Source organism: Mus caroli, unplaced genomic scaffold (assembly GCF_978045245.1).
Source record: "Mus caroli unplaced genomic scaffold, Mus_caroli_1 scaffold_13, whole genome shotgun sequence".
NCBI lineage: Eukaryota > Metazoa > Chordata > Mammalia > Rodentia > Muridae > Mus > Mus caroli.
In genome coordinates, this window is record NW_028227268.1 from 30,360,568 (window position 1) to 30,374,143 (window position 13,576).

Consider the following 13,576-nt stretch of genomic DNA (forward strand, 5'->3'; position numbering starts at 1 on the left):
ATAAGTGTGCTTATTTTAATCAATACTGAAGATGCAAGTAACACTACTGCTGTGGAAATCTGTTTTGTTGTTGTTTTTAAATTGATGGAGGGGAGGTTGAAATGACATTGAAAACAGAGTAACTATTATGGAACAGTAAAACACCAGTGCAAAATTCTGAATTTTTTTCTTTTTCTTTTTAAATTTAATTTAATTTGTAATTCATTTTTCACACTTCATATTCCATTCCCAACCCCTCCCCATCTCCAAGTGGATACCCCCTTCCCCACCCCACCTGACCTCTAAATTCCCTAGGGCCTCCAGTCTCTTGAGGGTTAGGTGCTTCACCTCTGAATGAACACAGACCTGGAAGTCCTCTATGTGTTGGTGGCCTCATATCAACTGGTGTATGCTGCCTGTTTGATGGTCCAGTGTTTGAGAGATCTCAGGGGTACAGATTAATTGAAATTGCTGGTCCTCCTACAGGGTTGCCCTCCTCCTCAGCTTCTTTAAGCCTTCCCTAATTCAACAGCAGGGGTCAGCTGCTTTTGTCCCATGGTTGGGTGCAAATAACTACATCAGACTCTTTCAGCTGCTTGTTGGGTCTTTCAGGGGGCAATCATGATAGATCCCTTTTTGTGAGCAATCACAAGTGGGGGGTGGGGAAGGAAGGAGGGAATGACTTGGGAGGGAATGTGGACAGGGGGTGGGGGGGCAGTGGAGGGTAGAGAGGAGTCTGATCTGGTATTGGGTGAGGGGAAAGGACTGAAGCCCTGAGGGCCAGCAAAAATTCTGGTTTCTTATGTGACAGAACAGTGGTCAATGTTGACTGTGCATTCAATAAGTTGTATGCAGCGATACAAAGTACAGGAAGATTCTGCTGCACTGTTTTAATATACTCAGAAACACTGCTTAGTAGAATGTAAAGAACAAGAGATCATAGCAGTTCTAGAGAATAAATTCAAGATGATATGACAGGGAATAGGGAGAAGACTCAACAGAGAGCATGTGATGGTCAGGACTAAATGCCAGGTGAGTGTGAGGATCTGATTATATTCCCAACATGTGGGAAACAGAGACAGGGCTTCCTCAGAGCAAGCTGGCTAGTGAGATTAGCAGAATGGGTAAGTCCTGGGTTCAAGAGGGATATCTTGATTGTGTAAAAATGAATCTTATAAAGGATTTATTTGAAAATATGGATGTGACATAGAGCAGAAACCCTGTTTTTTTATAGAAAGAGATAACCATAGATCTCCATTTCAGCAGCCAAGATTTCTGTGCATATAAAAAAATGTTTTGGAACAATCAAACAAACCATTACTATAGATAATCAGCAGTATTGGTAGAGACACAGGCGAGTATACAACTCTGCAAAACCCTGCAGCATCCTCAGATTGCTGCTCTCTCTGTATTAAGTAAAATCATAGCTTAGCACAAGGATGAAGAAGGGCCTTGAGGCTCATGGGATAGTATATCACTATGATCTTTCCAAAGCAGTGCTTAGAACTCTGATGCTTTTTAATACTTAGCACATTTAATCCCCTGTAACAGTCCTGTAGGAAAACAGTGTCAGACATGAACCCCTGAACTACGAACAGGAGGACTGGGCTTTGCATTTAGAGCATTGCAGAGACTCAGAACTTCCCTGCCATGTGTTATTAACGTTGACTTTCAGCATTTTATTACAATAGATTTTATTTTTTCTTTATGTCAATTACCTTGACTGACAGTGTACAATGAGATTCCCAGTAACATCTAAGGGATGCTTAAGTTTCTTACTTTACTATTCTTATAAATATTGAATGCCTGTCACTAAAATCACTTTTTTCCCCTGCTGATGAAGACAGTTTTACATTTAACTCACACATAATTTGACAAATAAAACAAGGCTTTAGACTAGGCAATTGCTGACACTGAACATTTTTAAGTTGTTTCCCCCTTTTATTTATTTATTAATGAATTTATTTTTCTTGAAAATTCTCTTGACTATTCTGAAAGTAATTTAGTGCTTAAGATTGATTCATTAGTTCAATACGATTCATTCATTTGTTCAGACACGGATTATATGCTCTAAATAGATGAAGTCAATTAAATTTCTGTTTATTTTTTTAATTATATGTAGTGGGCATCTGTGTGGGAACTTAAGTATAAGTTACTTAAAGGGCTAGAGGTGTTTAGAGTCCCATGAGCTGCAGCTTCAGGCAGTTTTCAGCTGCCCAGAATGGGTGATAGGAACCCAATTTAGATACCTTGTAAAAGAAAAAAAAATCTATATTAAAAATGTACAAAGCTTTAGTAATTTTGTGAAATACTGAGTATGTGAATGTGTGAGTCTTTAATTATTGTGGCTTCACTTTGGCTCTTTTTCTTCCATTGGTTTGCTTTGTCCAACTCATGTTATGGCTCTTGTTTTATCTTACTGGATTTGTTATGTTTTGTTGGGTGGGGAGGTAGGTTGGAACTGGGAGTGGTAGAGGGAAGGGAAACTATAATCAGGATATATTGTAGGAGAAAACAATCTACTCTCAGTAATAGAGGGAAAACAAAGATTAAGTGCACTTGATTTAAAATTTTACAAAAGGCTTAACATTTTTAAAGATAAATTTTATTCCAAATATTTTACTGAAATATATATAAAATAGATGTTGATAAACAGGATTCTGAAAGCTTCTATGGCAGCCTACAGATTGGGAAAAGATCTTGACTCATCCTACATCCAATAGAGGGCTAATATCCAAAATATACAAAGTACTCAAAACTTAGATTCCAGAAAATCAATTGACCCAATTTAAAAAGATGAGCCACACAGCTATACAGGGAATTCTCAGCTGAGGAAGGAGGGAGGGAATAATCTGGATGGGAGAGGGGAAGGGTAGGAAAAAAGGGGGACAGAATCAGGTATGGGGGCAGAGACAGAGCAAAGCCGAGAAGGCCAGGGAAATTAATGGAAATATGCAGCAATGTTGAGTGGGGGACAGGGAGAACCTCTCCAGGGATATGAGATGCCCCCAGGATGCAATGGAGATGATCTTAATCAAAATGCCCAACAGTGGGGAGATGGAGCCTGAAGAGACCGCCTCCAGTAGATAGACATGGCCTCCAGTTAAGGTATGGGACCATCCACACATCGCAAAAATTTTGACGCAGAATTGTTCCTATCTCTTCCACACATCTCAAAAATTTTGACCCAGAATTGTTCCTATCTAAAGGAAATTCAGGGACAATAATGGAGCAGAGACTAAAGAAAAGACCATCGGCAAATGGACACAACTTAGAATCCATTCCATGTGCAGGCACCTAATCCGACACTATTGATGATGCTATGTTGTGCTTTCAGACAGGAGCCTGGATGGCTGTCCTCTGAGAGGCTCTATAAGCACTTGACTGAGACAGATGCAGATACTTACAGCCAACCATTTGACAGAGCCCAGGGATATCTATGAAAGAGTTAGGGGAGGAACTGAAGGAGTTCAAGGGGATTGCAATCCCATAGAAAGAAACAACGGTATCAACAACAACAAAAATTATTTTAAAGTATCAAAAATAATTAATCAAAAGGGACTAAAGGACCACACTCTATCAGAGTCTTCAGTCACCATGTCAGGAAATGCTTAGCAAACCTGAGTCTTCAACACCACAGTGATCATGAAGCAACACATAGTGCACCTGCACTAGCGAGCTTTGTCCATTTCCCAGTTACTCTAACTAGGTCCCCACTCAATAATACTGTGAGCTCCATGTTCAGGTTGGATGTTACGTTGTTAGTGAACCCTTTCTAGAAACACTGTCACTGATATATGCAGTAATGTGCTTTTTACTAGACAAGCAAATTCTTCTCAGTCTAGCCAAGTTCACATCCACATTTTCTTAGGCTTTAATATTCATGGATAGTGCACAGAACAAATGTCTAAGTCATAGCACATGCATGTATTCAGCCACAGTCAATGATATGAGTTAATTAATTAATTAATTAAATTCATTGCACAAAATTGTATGTGTGTCTGTATCAAAATTTCACTCTACCAATAACTATACATAAAATCATTTTCCAATTAAATACCAGAAACACTGATTTTTCTGATTATGAAATATAATACAGTAAAGAAGCCCACATTAATGAAAGAAATAGGTCCTAAAAAAGTACATCTGTCCTAAAAGACATTGATCTAGCTCCTTATTTCTGAAGTGATCTTATTTACTCTATGATTACATGTTTATTTCATCATTTAAGGCATAATCCCATCTACAATGCATGCTCCTCAAGTCCATTCCTTGTCTATTTTAATAATTCTTGCATGTAGATATTCTTTGTATGTACAGGGTACATAGAAAATGATTTTGCATGAAGCTATTGGTAAAATCGATAAATGTTGTTGCATAGAACTTGTTTTCAGCTTACATTTACCAACTTCAAAAATGAAAAGGGAAATTAAAAAAATATGCAAGTCTACTGATAATGGAAAATTGATATGTTATTTATATTTATATATAATCTAAACATGTAGGTAGATAGATAGATAGATGATAGATTGATAGAAATAGAGACAGAGATAGATGTAGATATAAAGGTATATATAGCTATATATATGATATAGATGATAATAGATTTAGATACAGATAGATGAATATATAGAGAGAGATAAAAGAGTTGTACCATTAAGCAGAACTGTCATACCAATAAACATATTTTTAGTAAGTAGCATTCTATTAGTGCTAATTCAAGCTTGCAAATATTCTGTCATGATAAATTTGTGGAAATGATCCCACAAAATAATCGACTTCTCTCCTCTCCTCTCAAACATAGTCTGAAAGCATCTCATAGAGTTTTCCAGTATTATCACTTTCAGAGAACCACGCCCACTTGTCTCAGACTAATTTCATTTGAAAAATACAGTTACACCTATTTATACCAGGTATTACATTATTTAATACATTCTAAATTAACATCCAGTGCATGCAATCTACTTTCAAATGTTTTGCCTCGGACAAAACAAAAAAGTGTCAATAAATAGTAAAAGATAGGTTTCAGTACTTTGTTGATATTTTAAAAGTTATAAATAAGGATTATTATTTGCCTTCTGATGACATTGCTGCATACAAATTCAATATAATTGCTATATCTTTTTAAATAAAAAATGAATTTGTATCCCAGATAATTTTAATATAAATACCTCATGCATTATCATGTTTTCATTTGTGTAGATGGTATGGTGTGTGTGTGTGTGTGTGTGTGTGTGTGTGTGTGTGTGTGTGTGTATTTGGATGTTTTTGAGACAGAACCTTATGCAGCCCAGGCTAGCCTCAAGCTATGTCACTGACGATGACTTTGAATTTTCTTTCTCTGTAAAGAACATATTGCCATGCCTGGCTTTCATATAACTATATCCCATATCAGGCTGTTCCTCCAGCATCACCTTTAGGTTTCAAGTATCTCAATGACATGAACCTCAGATTATATTTTTCTTTTCTATCATTATTATTATTATTACTATTACTAAGACCATGAAAGGCAGCCTGTTTTCTGGTCAAGCTAGGTTTAAACTCCGGAGACACAGTAAATGTTCCTGCAAGGGACAGGCCTGTTTGCCAGGATCCCAGGCACTAGGCTCCTGACCTGAGGCCCCAGCTCCATAATTCTATGCCAATCAGTCTCATAGGGCAATGCCCAAGCTCCTGGTATTCTGTCTAGACTTTACCCCTACAGTTAGGCAACAACCAGGTATGCTCCTCCCCACTGTTACCTGGCAACAGCCAGGTAGGCCTGGCCCACTGTTACCTGGCAACAGGTAGGCCTAGTCCACTATAAAAGGGGTTGTTTGCTCCCTCTTCCCTCTCTTACTCCTGCTTCCTGATTGCTTCTCTCTTGCTCTATTGCTCCCCCTCTCTCTGCACTCCCTTCCCCCTCTCTCCACATGCCAGCCTTCACTGCTCTACTCTCTCCCTCTCTCTGCCTTTCTACAATAAATGCCTTAAAACCATGGACTGCCTCCTCTCATTGGGACCACCATGATGGAGCAATGGAGCAGGTCTTCCTGTAAAGAGCCATGCGTCTAATCTCCCACAGGAGACCTATCTACATTCCTAGCCACGGCTTCCACCAACCCAAGCCTCTGACCAAGCAAACTAAAGACTCTCCTCTCAGCAGGAACCAGCCAGAGTGCCCTCCTTCTGCCCTTTGGCCTTGGGCCAGAGCAAGCACCAATAGGCCCCACTACATTCTCAGCTCTTCCACAACATCCAGCAGTACCTGTGGTATCCAAGAGCTAGAATCTGTTGTCCTTGGCCTCCATGCAGGCTCAGGGACCCCAAACCCAACTCTGGCAATTCCAGGGACCTCAGACTATGCCAACCTCCCTCAAGCTGGGTCCTCCAGCTTCTTACAGACAGATAACTAGCCACCAGTGGCATGGGATGTGTGCAGTCAAACTTCCTTCATTCTGCCCCCATGAGTTTCTCCCCTAGCCCAGTGGTGGGACACACTCAGGCCACCATTTCTATCCCACAATTTTTTTTTATTTTATTTTTTTATATATTATTTTGCACTCCAGGTTTTATTCCCCTTCCAGTCCACCCTTCAACTATTCTACATCCCATACCTCCTCCCCACTTCCCTGTATTCACAACGATGTCTTCACCCCACCCCCAACCCACCAGAACTCTAAACTCCCTAGGGCCTCTAGATTCTTGAGGGTTAGGTGCATCTTCTCTGACTGAACCCAAACCCAGCAGTCCTCTGCTGTATATGTTTTGGGGGCCTCATATCAGCTGGTATTTGCTGCCTGATTGGTGGTCCAGTGTTTGAGAGATCTCAGGGGTCCAGATTAACTGAAACTGCTGCTCCTCCTTCAGAGTTGCCCTCCTCTATAGCTTCTTTCAGCTTTTCCCTAATTCAGCCACAATGATCAGCAGCTTCTGCCCATTGATTGGGTGGAAATATTTGCATCTGACTCTTTCAGCTGCTTGTTGGGTCTTTTGGAAGGCAATCATGATAGGTCCTTTTTTTGTGAGCATTCCATAGCCTCAGTAATAGTGTCAGGTCTTGGGCCTCCCCTTGAGCTGGATCCCTCTTTGGGACTGTTGCTGGACCTTCTTTTCCACAGGCTTCTCTTCATTTCTATCCCTGTAATTCTTTCAGACAGGAACATTTATGGGTCAGAGTTTTGACTATGAGAAAACAACCCCATCCCTCACTTTATGCCCTGTCTTTTTGCTGGAGGTGGGCTCTACAAGTTCCCTCTCCCCATTGTAGGGCATTTCATCTAAGGCTCCTTGATTTGAGTCTTGATATTCTCTTACCTCTCAGGTCTCTGATACATTCTGGAGGGTTCCCCCAACCTCCTACCTCCCTAGGTTGCCTGTTTCTGTTCTTTCTACTGGGTCTCAGGGCTTCAGCCCCTTTCCTCCACCCAATACCAGATCATGTTCCCCTTTCACCCCACCCCTTTTGACTCCTTTCCCTCCCAGGTCCTTTCCTCCCTCCTTGTGGTTGCTTTCTTCTCCCTTCCAAGTGAGACTGATGCTTCCCCACTTGGCCCTTCAGCTTGTTGACCTTTTTGAAATCTCTGGACTTTATCTTGGGTATTCTGTACCTTTTTTTTTCTAATATCAACCTATTAGTGAGTACATACCATGCATGTCCTTTTGGGTCTGAATTACCTCACTCATGATGATATTTTCTACTTCAATCCATTTTCCTCAAAACTCAGGATATCCTCATTCTTAATAGCTAAGTAGTATTCCATTGTGTAAATGAACCGCATTTTCTGTATTCATTCTTCTGTCATTGGACATCTATATTGTTTACAGCTTCAGGCTATAACAAATAAGGCTGCTATGAACACAGTGGAACATGTGTCCCTGTAGCTGGAGAGGTATCTTTTGGGTATTTTCCTAAGAGTGGTATTTCTGGGTCTTCAGGAAGATCTTCCCAATTTTTGGAGGAACCAGATTGATTTCCAGAGCAGTTGTAACAGTTTTGCAATCCTACCTGTGTTGGAGAAGTGTTCCTATTTCCCCACATCCTTGCCAAAATGTGTTGTCACCTGATGTTTTGATCTTAGCCATTCTGATTGGTGTGAGGTGGAATCTCAGGGTCACTTTAATTTTCATTTCTCGATCACTAAGGACATTGAACATTTATTTAGGTGCTTCTCAGCTGTTCAAGATTCCTCTGTTGTGACTCTTAGTTTAGTTCTATACCCCATTATTCTTAGTGATTATAGGTTTCCACAGACTTATTGATATTCTAATTAAAATATTTTTCACTTTAGAAATAGAGAAAAGTTTGTATTTAGATAACAAAAATAGTTCAATTGATTTTAAGGTTTAAGTTTTGATGCTATAATATCATGGAAGACTATTTAATAAGCGTATCTAGGAAGTTTCTCATGTAAAGTTTCTATGACACAGTGAACAATTACTCATGCAGTGTGGGCAGCCTGAGCCATCCACATAAAGGGCAGGCAACTCATTTTTCTTTTTTTGATAATTCTCCTTTGAGTTGTGAAAATGAAGAATAGTCTTTTATAAAGTGTTAGAGTTTCTACATTCTAATAAACTCTACTATTAAATCCAAAAGTTGAAAATAAAGAAAACAAAACAAATGGAAGGAAATAAATTTTATTGTTTTCTTTTTGACACTCTTCAAATCTAAAATAAGTTTAAAAAGAGTAAAATTAAAAAAGGAAGGCTATTCTAACTCTAGTTATATGTACCAATTTCTGGAAAACCATTCCTGAGGAGAATTAGTTAATTTTATTTCAAATTAATACATTTTATATTTTCTCAGACTTACATTTTCAAGTATCTTCCTCAGTTATTTTTATATAGCTGTTTTGTGACTAAGTGTATGTATATGCACCATGTGCACGCAAATTCTTTCAGGAACCAGAAGATGGTATCAGATACCTAACACTCAAATTGCAGGCAAATGTGAGTAAACCATAAAGGTGTTAGCAACTGAACTCAGGTCCTCAGAAAGACCAGCAAGCAACCTGAGTTGATGAGCTATATTTTGAACCCTCAGGCTTATGTTTATGATAAATTTAATCTTGTTTCATCAGGTCCAAAAATTCCTCTTATAGAATGTACCTTCAAATTTAAAATGAGGATTATTTTTGGTGGAGCTTAACTTCTTTAAAAATTTTGGATATTGGCCCTCTATCTGATGTAGGGTGGTGAAGATATTTTTCCCAATCTGAAGGTTGCAAATTTGTCCTGTTGACAGTGTCCTTTGCATTACAGAATCTTCTTAGTTTCTTGAGGTCCCATTTGTCAATTGTTGATCTTAGAGCCTGAACCACTGATGCTCTGTTCAGGAAGTTAACCCCTGTGCAAAAAAGTTCAAGGGCCTTTCCCACTTTCTCTTCTATTACATTCAATGCATCTGGTTTTATGTTGAGGTTCTTGATCTACTTGGACATAAGCTTTATGCAAGGTGGTAAATCTGGATCTATTCTCATTCTTTTACATGCAGACTGCCAATTAGACCAGCCCCATTTATTGAAGATGCTTTCTTTTTTCCATTATATGTTTTTCAATTCTTTGAAAAAGATCAAGTATACATAGTTGTGTGAATTTAATTTTGTGTCTTCTATTCTATTCTATTCTATTAATTGACCTGTCTCTCTCTGTACCAATACCGTGTAGTCTTTAATCACTATTGCTTTGTAGAATAGGTTGCAATCAGGAATGGTGATTCCTTCAGAAGATGTTTTATTGTTGAGAATTGTTTTAGCTCTCCTGGATTTCTTATTTTCTATATGAAGATGAGAATTGATCTTTCCATGTCTGTGATTTATGTTGGAATTTTGATGGGAATGGCATTGAATCTGTAGATTGCTTTTGATAAGGCCATTTTCACTATGTTAATTCTACTGATCCATGAGCCTGTGAGATCTTTCCATCTTCTGAAGTCTTCTCCCATTTCTTTCTTCATTGATTTGAAGTTTTATTTTCATAGAGATTTTTCACTTGCTTTGTAAAAGTTACACCAATATGCTTTATATTATTTGCAGCTATTGTGAAGGGTGTTGTTTCCTTGATGGAACTAGAAAATGTAATCCCAGGTGAAGTAACACCAACCCTAAAGGATGTACATGGTTTGCACTCACTGAGAAGTGAATATTAGCCAAAAAGTACAGAATATCCAGGATACAACCCATGGACTATAATAAATTTAACAAGAAGGAAGATCAAAGTGAGAATGACTCAATCCCACTTAGAAGGGGTAACAAAATCATTACAAGAAGCAGAGGAGGGCGTGACCTGGATGGATGAGAGGAGGGGAAAGAGAAAGGGGGAAGAGTATTAGGTATGGTGGGTAGGAGAGAATCTCAGAAGGCCAGGCGAATGGGTGGAAATATAAAGCTTCTAGGGATAGGAGGGGAGACTCTCTAAAAAGTCCAAAAAACTTGGGATGTTAGAGACTTTGGACACAATTGGCGTGACCTAAGCCAAAATTCCCAACAGTGGGAAGAAGGAACTCAACAAGTCCACCTCTACTAGATAGACAGGGCTCCAAGTGGAGGGATGCAGTTACCAACTCATAGTCATAATTTTTGACCCAGAATTTTTCCTGTCTAATAGAACTGTAGGAACAAAATGGAGAAGAGACTGAAGGAATGACTGTTCAGTAACTGGCCCAAGTTAGCATCCATGTCATGGGGGTGTACCAAATCTAGACACTATTACTGATGCTATGTTGTGCTTACAGACAGTAGCCTAGCATGACTGTCCTCTAAGAGGATCTACCAGCAGCAGACTGAGACAGATGCAGATATTTACACCCAACCATTGAGCTGAAGTGGAGGACCCCTATGAAGGAATTAATGGAAAGATTGAAGGATCTGAGTAGGAGGGTAACCCCATCGAAAAACCAGCAGTCTCAACTAACTGGGTTTCCTAGGAGGTCTCAGAAACTGAGCCACCAACCAGGCAGCATATAAAGGCTGGTTCAAAACCCCTCATACATATATAGCAGAGGACTTCCTGGTCTGGCCTCCTTGGAAAAAGATGTCTTCCTGTTTAATGTTTTTAGACTATTTCTGAATGTGTGAACTAGTGGGTCTCAGATTCTTGTCCCTATTACTGGACTTTGTCTTAGTTGAGGTTTTATTGTTATGAAGAGACACTGTAACCAAGGCAACTGATACAAAGGTAAACATTTAATTGAGAGTGTTTTAAATTCTCAGATGTTCAGCCCATTATCATCATAGTGGAAAGCATAACACTGTGCAAGCTGGAGGAGCTGAGAGCTATACATCTTCATCTGAAGACAACCAGAAGGGGGCTCCCTTTCACATTGGGCAGAGCCTGGACCTCAAAGGTCACCCCCACAGTGACACCCTGCTGGGTATGTCAACCACTCCAAAGCAGGCTTAGTTGAATACCAAATAACAGACTCTACTTTTTGCTTGTGTATTTAGTTATAATTTGGTGGGTTTTATTTGTTTTATTTTTTTGTTGTTTGTGTTTTATTTTGTTTTCTTGTTTTTTTGGGTTTTTTTGTTTGTTTTTGAGAAAGAGTTTAAAGTTGGGTGAATAGAGGGGGGTAGAATATCTGGAAAGATTTGGAGGAGGAGAAGAATAAAATATATTTAGATTTAATATTTAAATTTAAAATATTTAAATTTATAAAGTGCTTTAAATGATTAAAAATATAATAAAAAGGAAAAAAAAAACCTGGTTCTCAGAAACTGGATGATTGTTGACCCATTCAGGAAAAGTAATATTAAACAAAAACTGTCTGGAGAGATGGTTTAGCACTTGAGCGCACTATCTTTTCATCCAAGAGTATGTGAGTTTGGTTCACAGTCAGCTACTGCAAATTATAGAGTGTTCACAACACTCTATAATTCCAACTCCAGGGGATCAGAGACTCTCTTCAGGATTCTAGGGCCACTGTACTCATGTGTACATCACACACACACACACACACACACACAAACACAAACACATAAACACACACACAAAAATACACACACAAGCACATTTAAAAATGTAAAACTATCTTAAAAGACTATAAGGAAACACTGTCGTGTGTGTAAAGCAGATCAGCTACACATAAGAAGTCTTCATAGGGAAATAAACACACACAATTAGGCTGATAAGGGAAGACAGGGTGGATCTTGAAAGAGTTGTGCAAAGATGAATGTATCTGGTCAAAACAGATTCTCAGAGAACTAATTTCTCAAAGGAATTCTCAAAGAGCTAATAAAAATAGTAAATAATAATAAACACACCAAAAAATTCTCTGAAGAGATTAGTTTTAAAGACTAAATCTTTCCCCTTTTTGTTTCTTCTTTGTAAAATTATACCAAATATTTTTTTTTAAACGGGAACTGAATATAAAAACGATTGCCTTACTGGTCTAGAGTGTTCTAGAGGAGATACGGAGTGGAGGTATATGGGTGAGAGGAGGGAAGGAAGGGAAGGCTGAGGTTGGGATGTATTGTATGAGAAGAATATAAATAAATAAATAAATAAATAAATAAATAAATAAATAAGAGAGAAGAATATAAATAAATAAATAAATAAATAAGAGAAGAATATAAATATATAAATAAATAAATAAATAAATAAATAAATAAGCAAGCTATACCAAATATTAAGCAGGAAACTCTAGTGCAGAGGTAGGAAATATCTGAGTTTAATGTCAGCCTGGTTCCAGCAGGTTCCAGTAGAACAAGGACTATACATATAAATACTATCTTAAAAACCTAAAAGAAATGAATAAAAATATCAGTTATATCATTGTGGATTTAAGGCCATTGATATTGAGAGATATCAATGAGCAATGTGCATTGTTTCCTGTTATTTTCTTCTTGTTGTTGGTGGTGCTGGTGCTGGTGGTGCTAGTGTGTGTCTGTATATATGCTTCCCCTCTTTTGGTTTTGCTGATGTGAGGTTATTTTTTTCTTTGTTCCTCTGTCTTTTCTGCCTACACTTCTGACTCTTTTCCTTCTATTGAGTTGCTATATCCAGTCTCCATATGAGGGCTTCTGCCTTGTTCTGTTGTATTTGTTTTGTCCTATTTGGCTGTTTTCTTTTGGAAGCCTGCTCTTTTCTGAAGAGGAAACAGGGAAAGTATATCTGGGGAAAATAGAGGTGGGAGAAGCTTAGATGAGTGAAAGTGGGGAGGAAAACTGTTGTTGGCATGTGTTATATGAGAGAAAAATCTATTTTAAATAAATGGGAAAAATACAACTGTAACAAATAATTCTATTTTAGTGTACAACGTCTAAAATATGTTTATTTAACACAGTAAGTATGGTTAGAGAGAAAATATAGGACAAAATTATATTGTGGTTAACGAAAGCTGTCCAAACTACCACATGCTTTTCTTGATAAGTAACAAATGGATTTTTTGTATAGAGAACGTTATTATAAATAGTTCTTCAATGAAGACAAAAAAATTAAGAGAAAGGAGCTAAGATAACTTACATTTACTATACATTTTTAAAAATATTTTTATTAGGTATTTTCCTCATTTACATTTCCAATGCTATCCCAAAAGTCCCCCATACCTCCCCCACACTCCCCTACCCACCCAGTCCCACTTTTTGGCCCTGCTGTTCCCCTGTACTTGGGCATATAT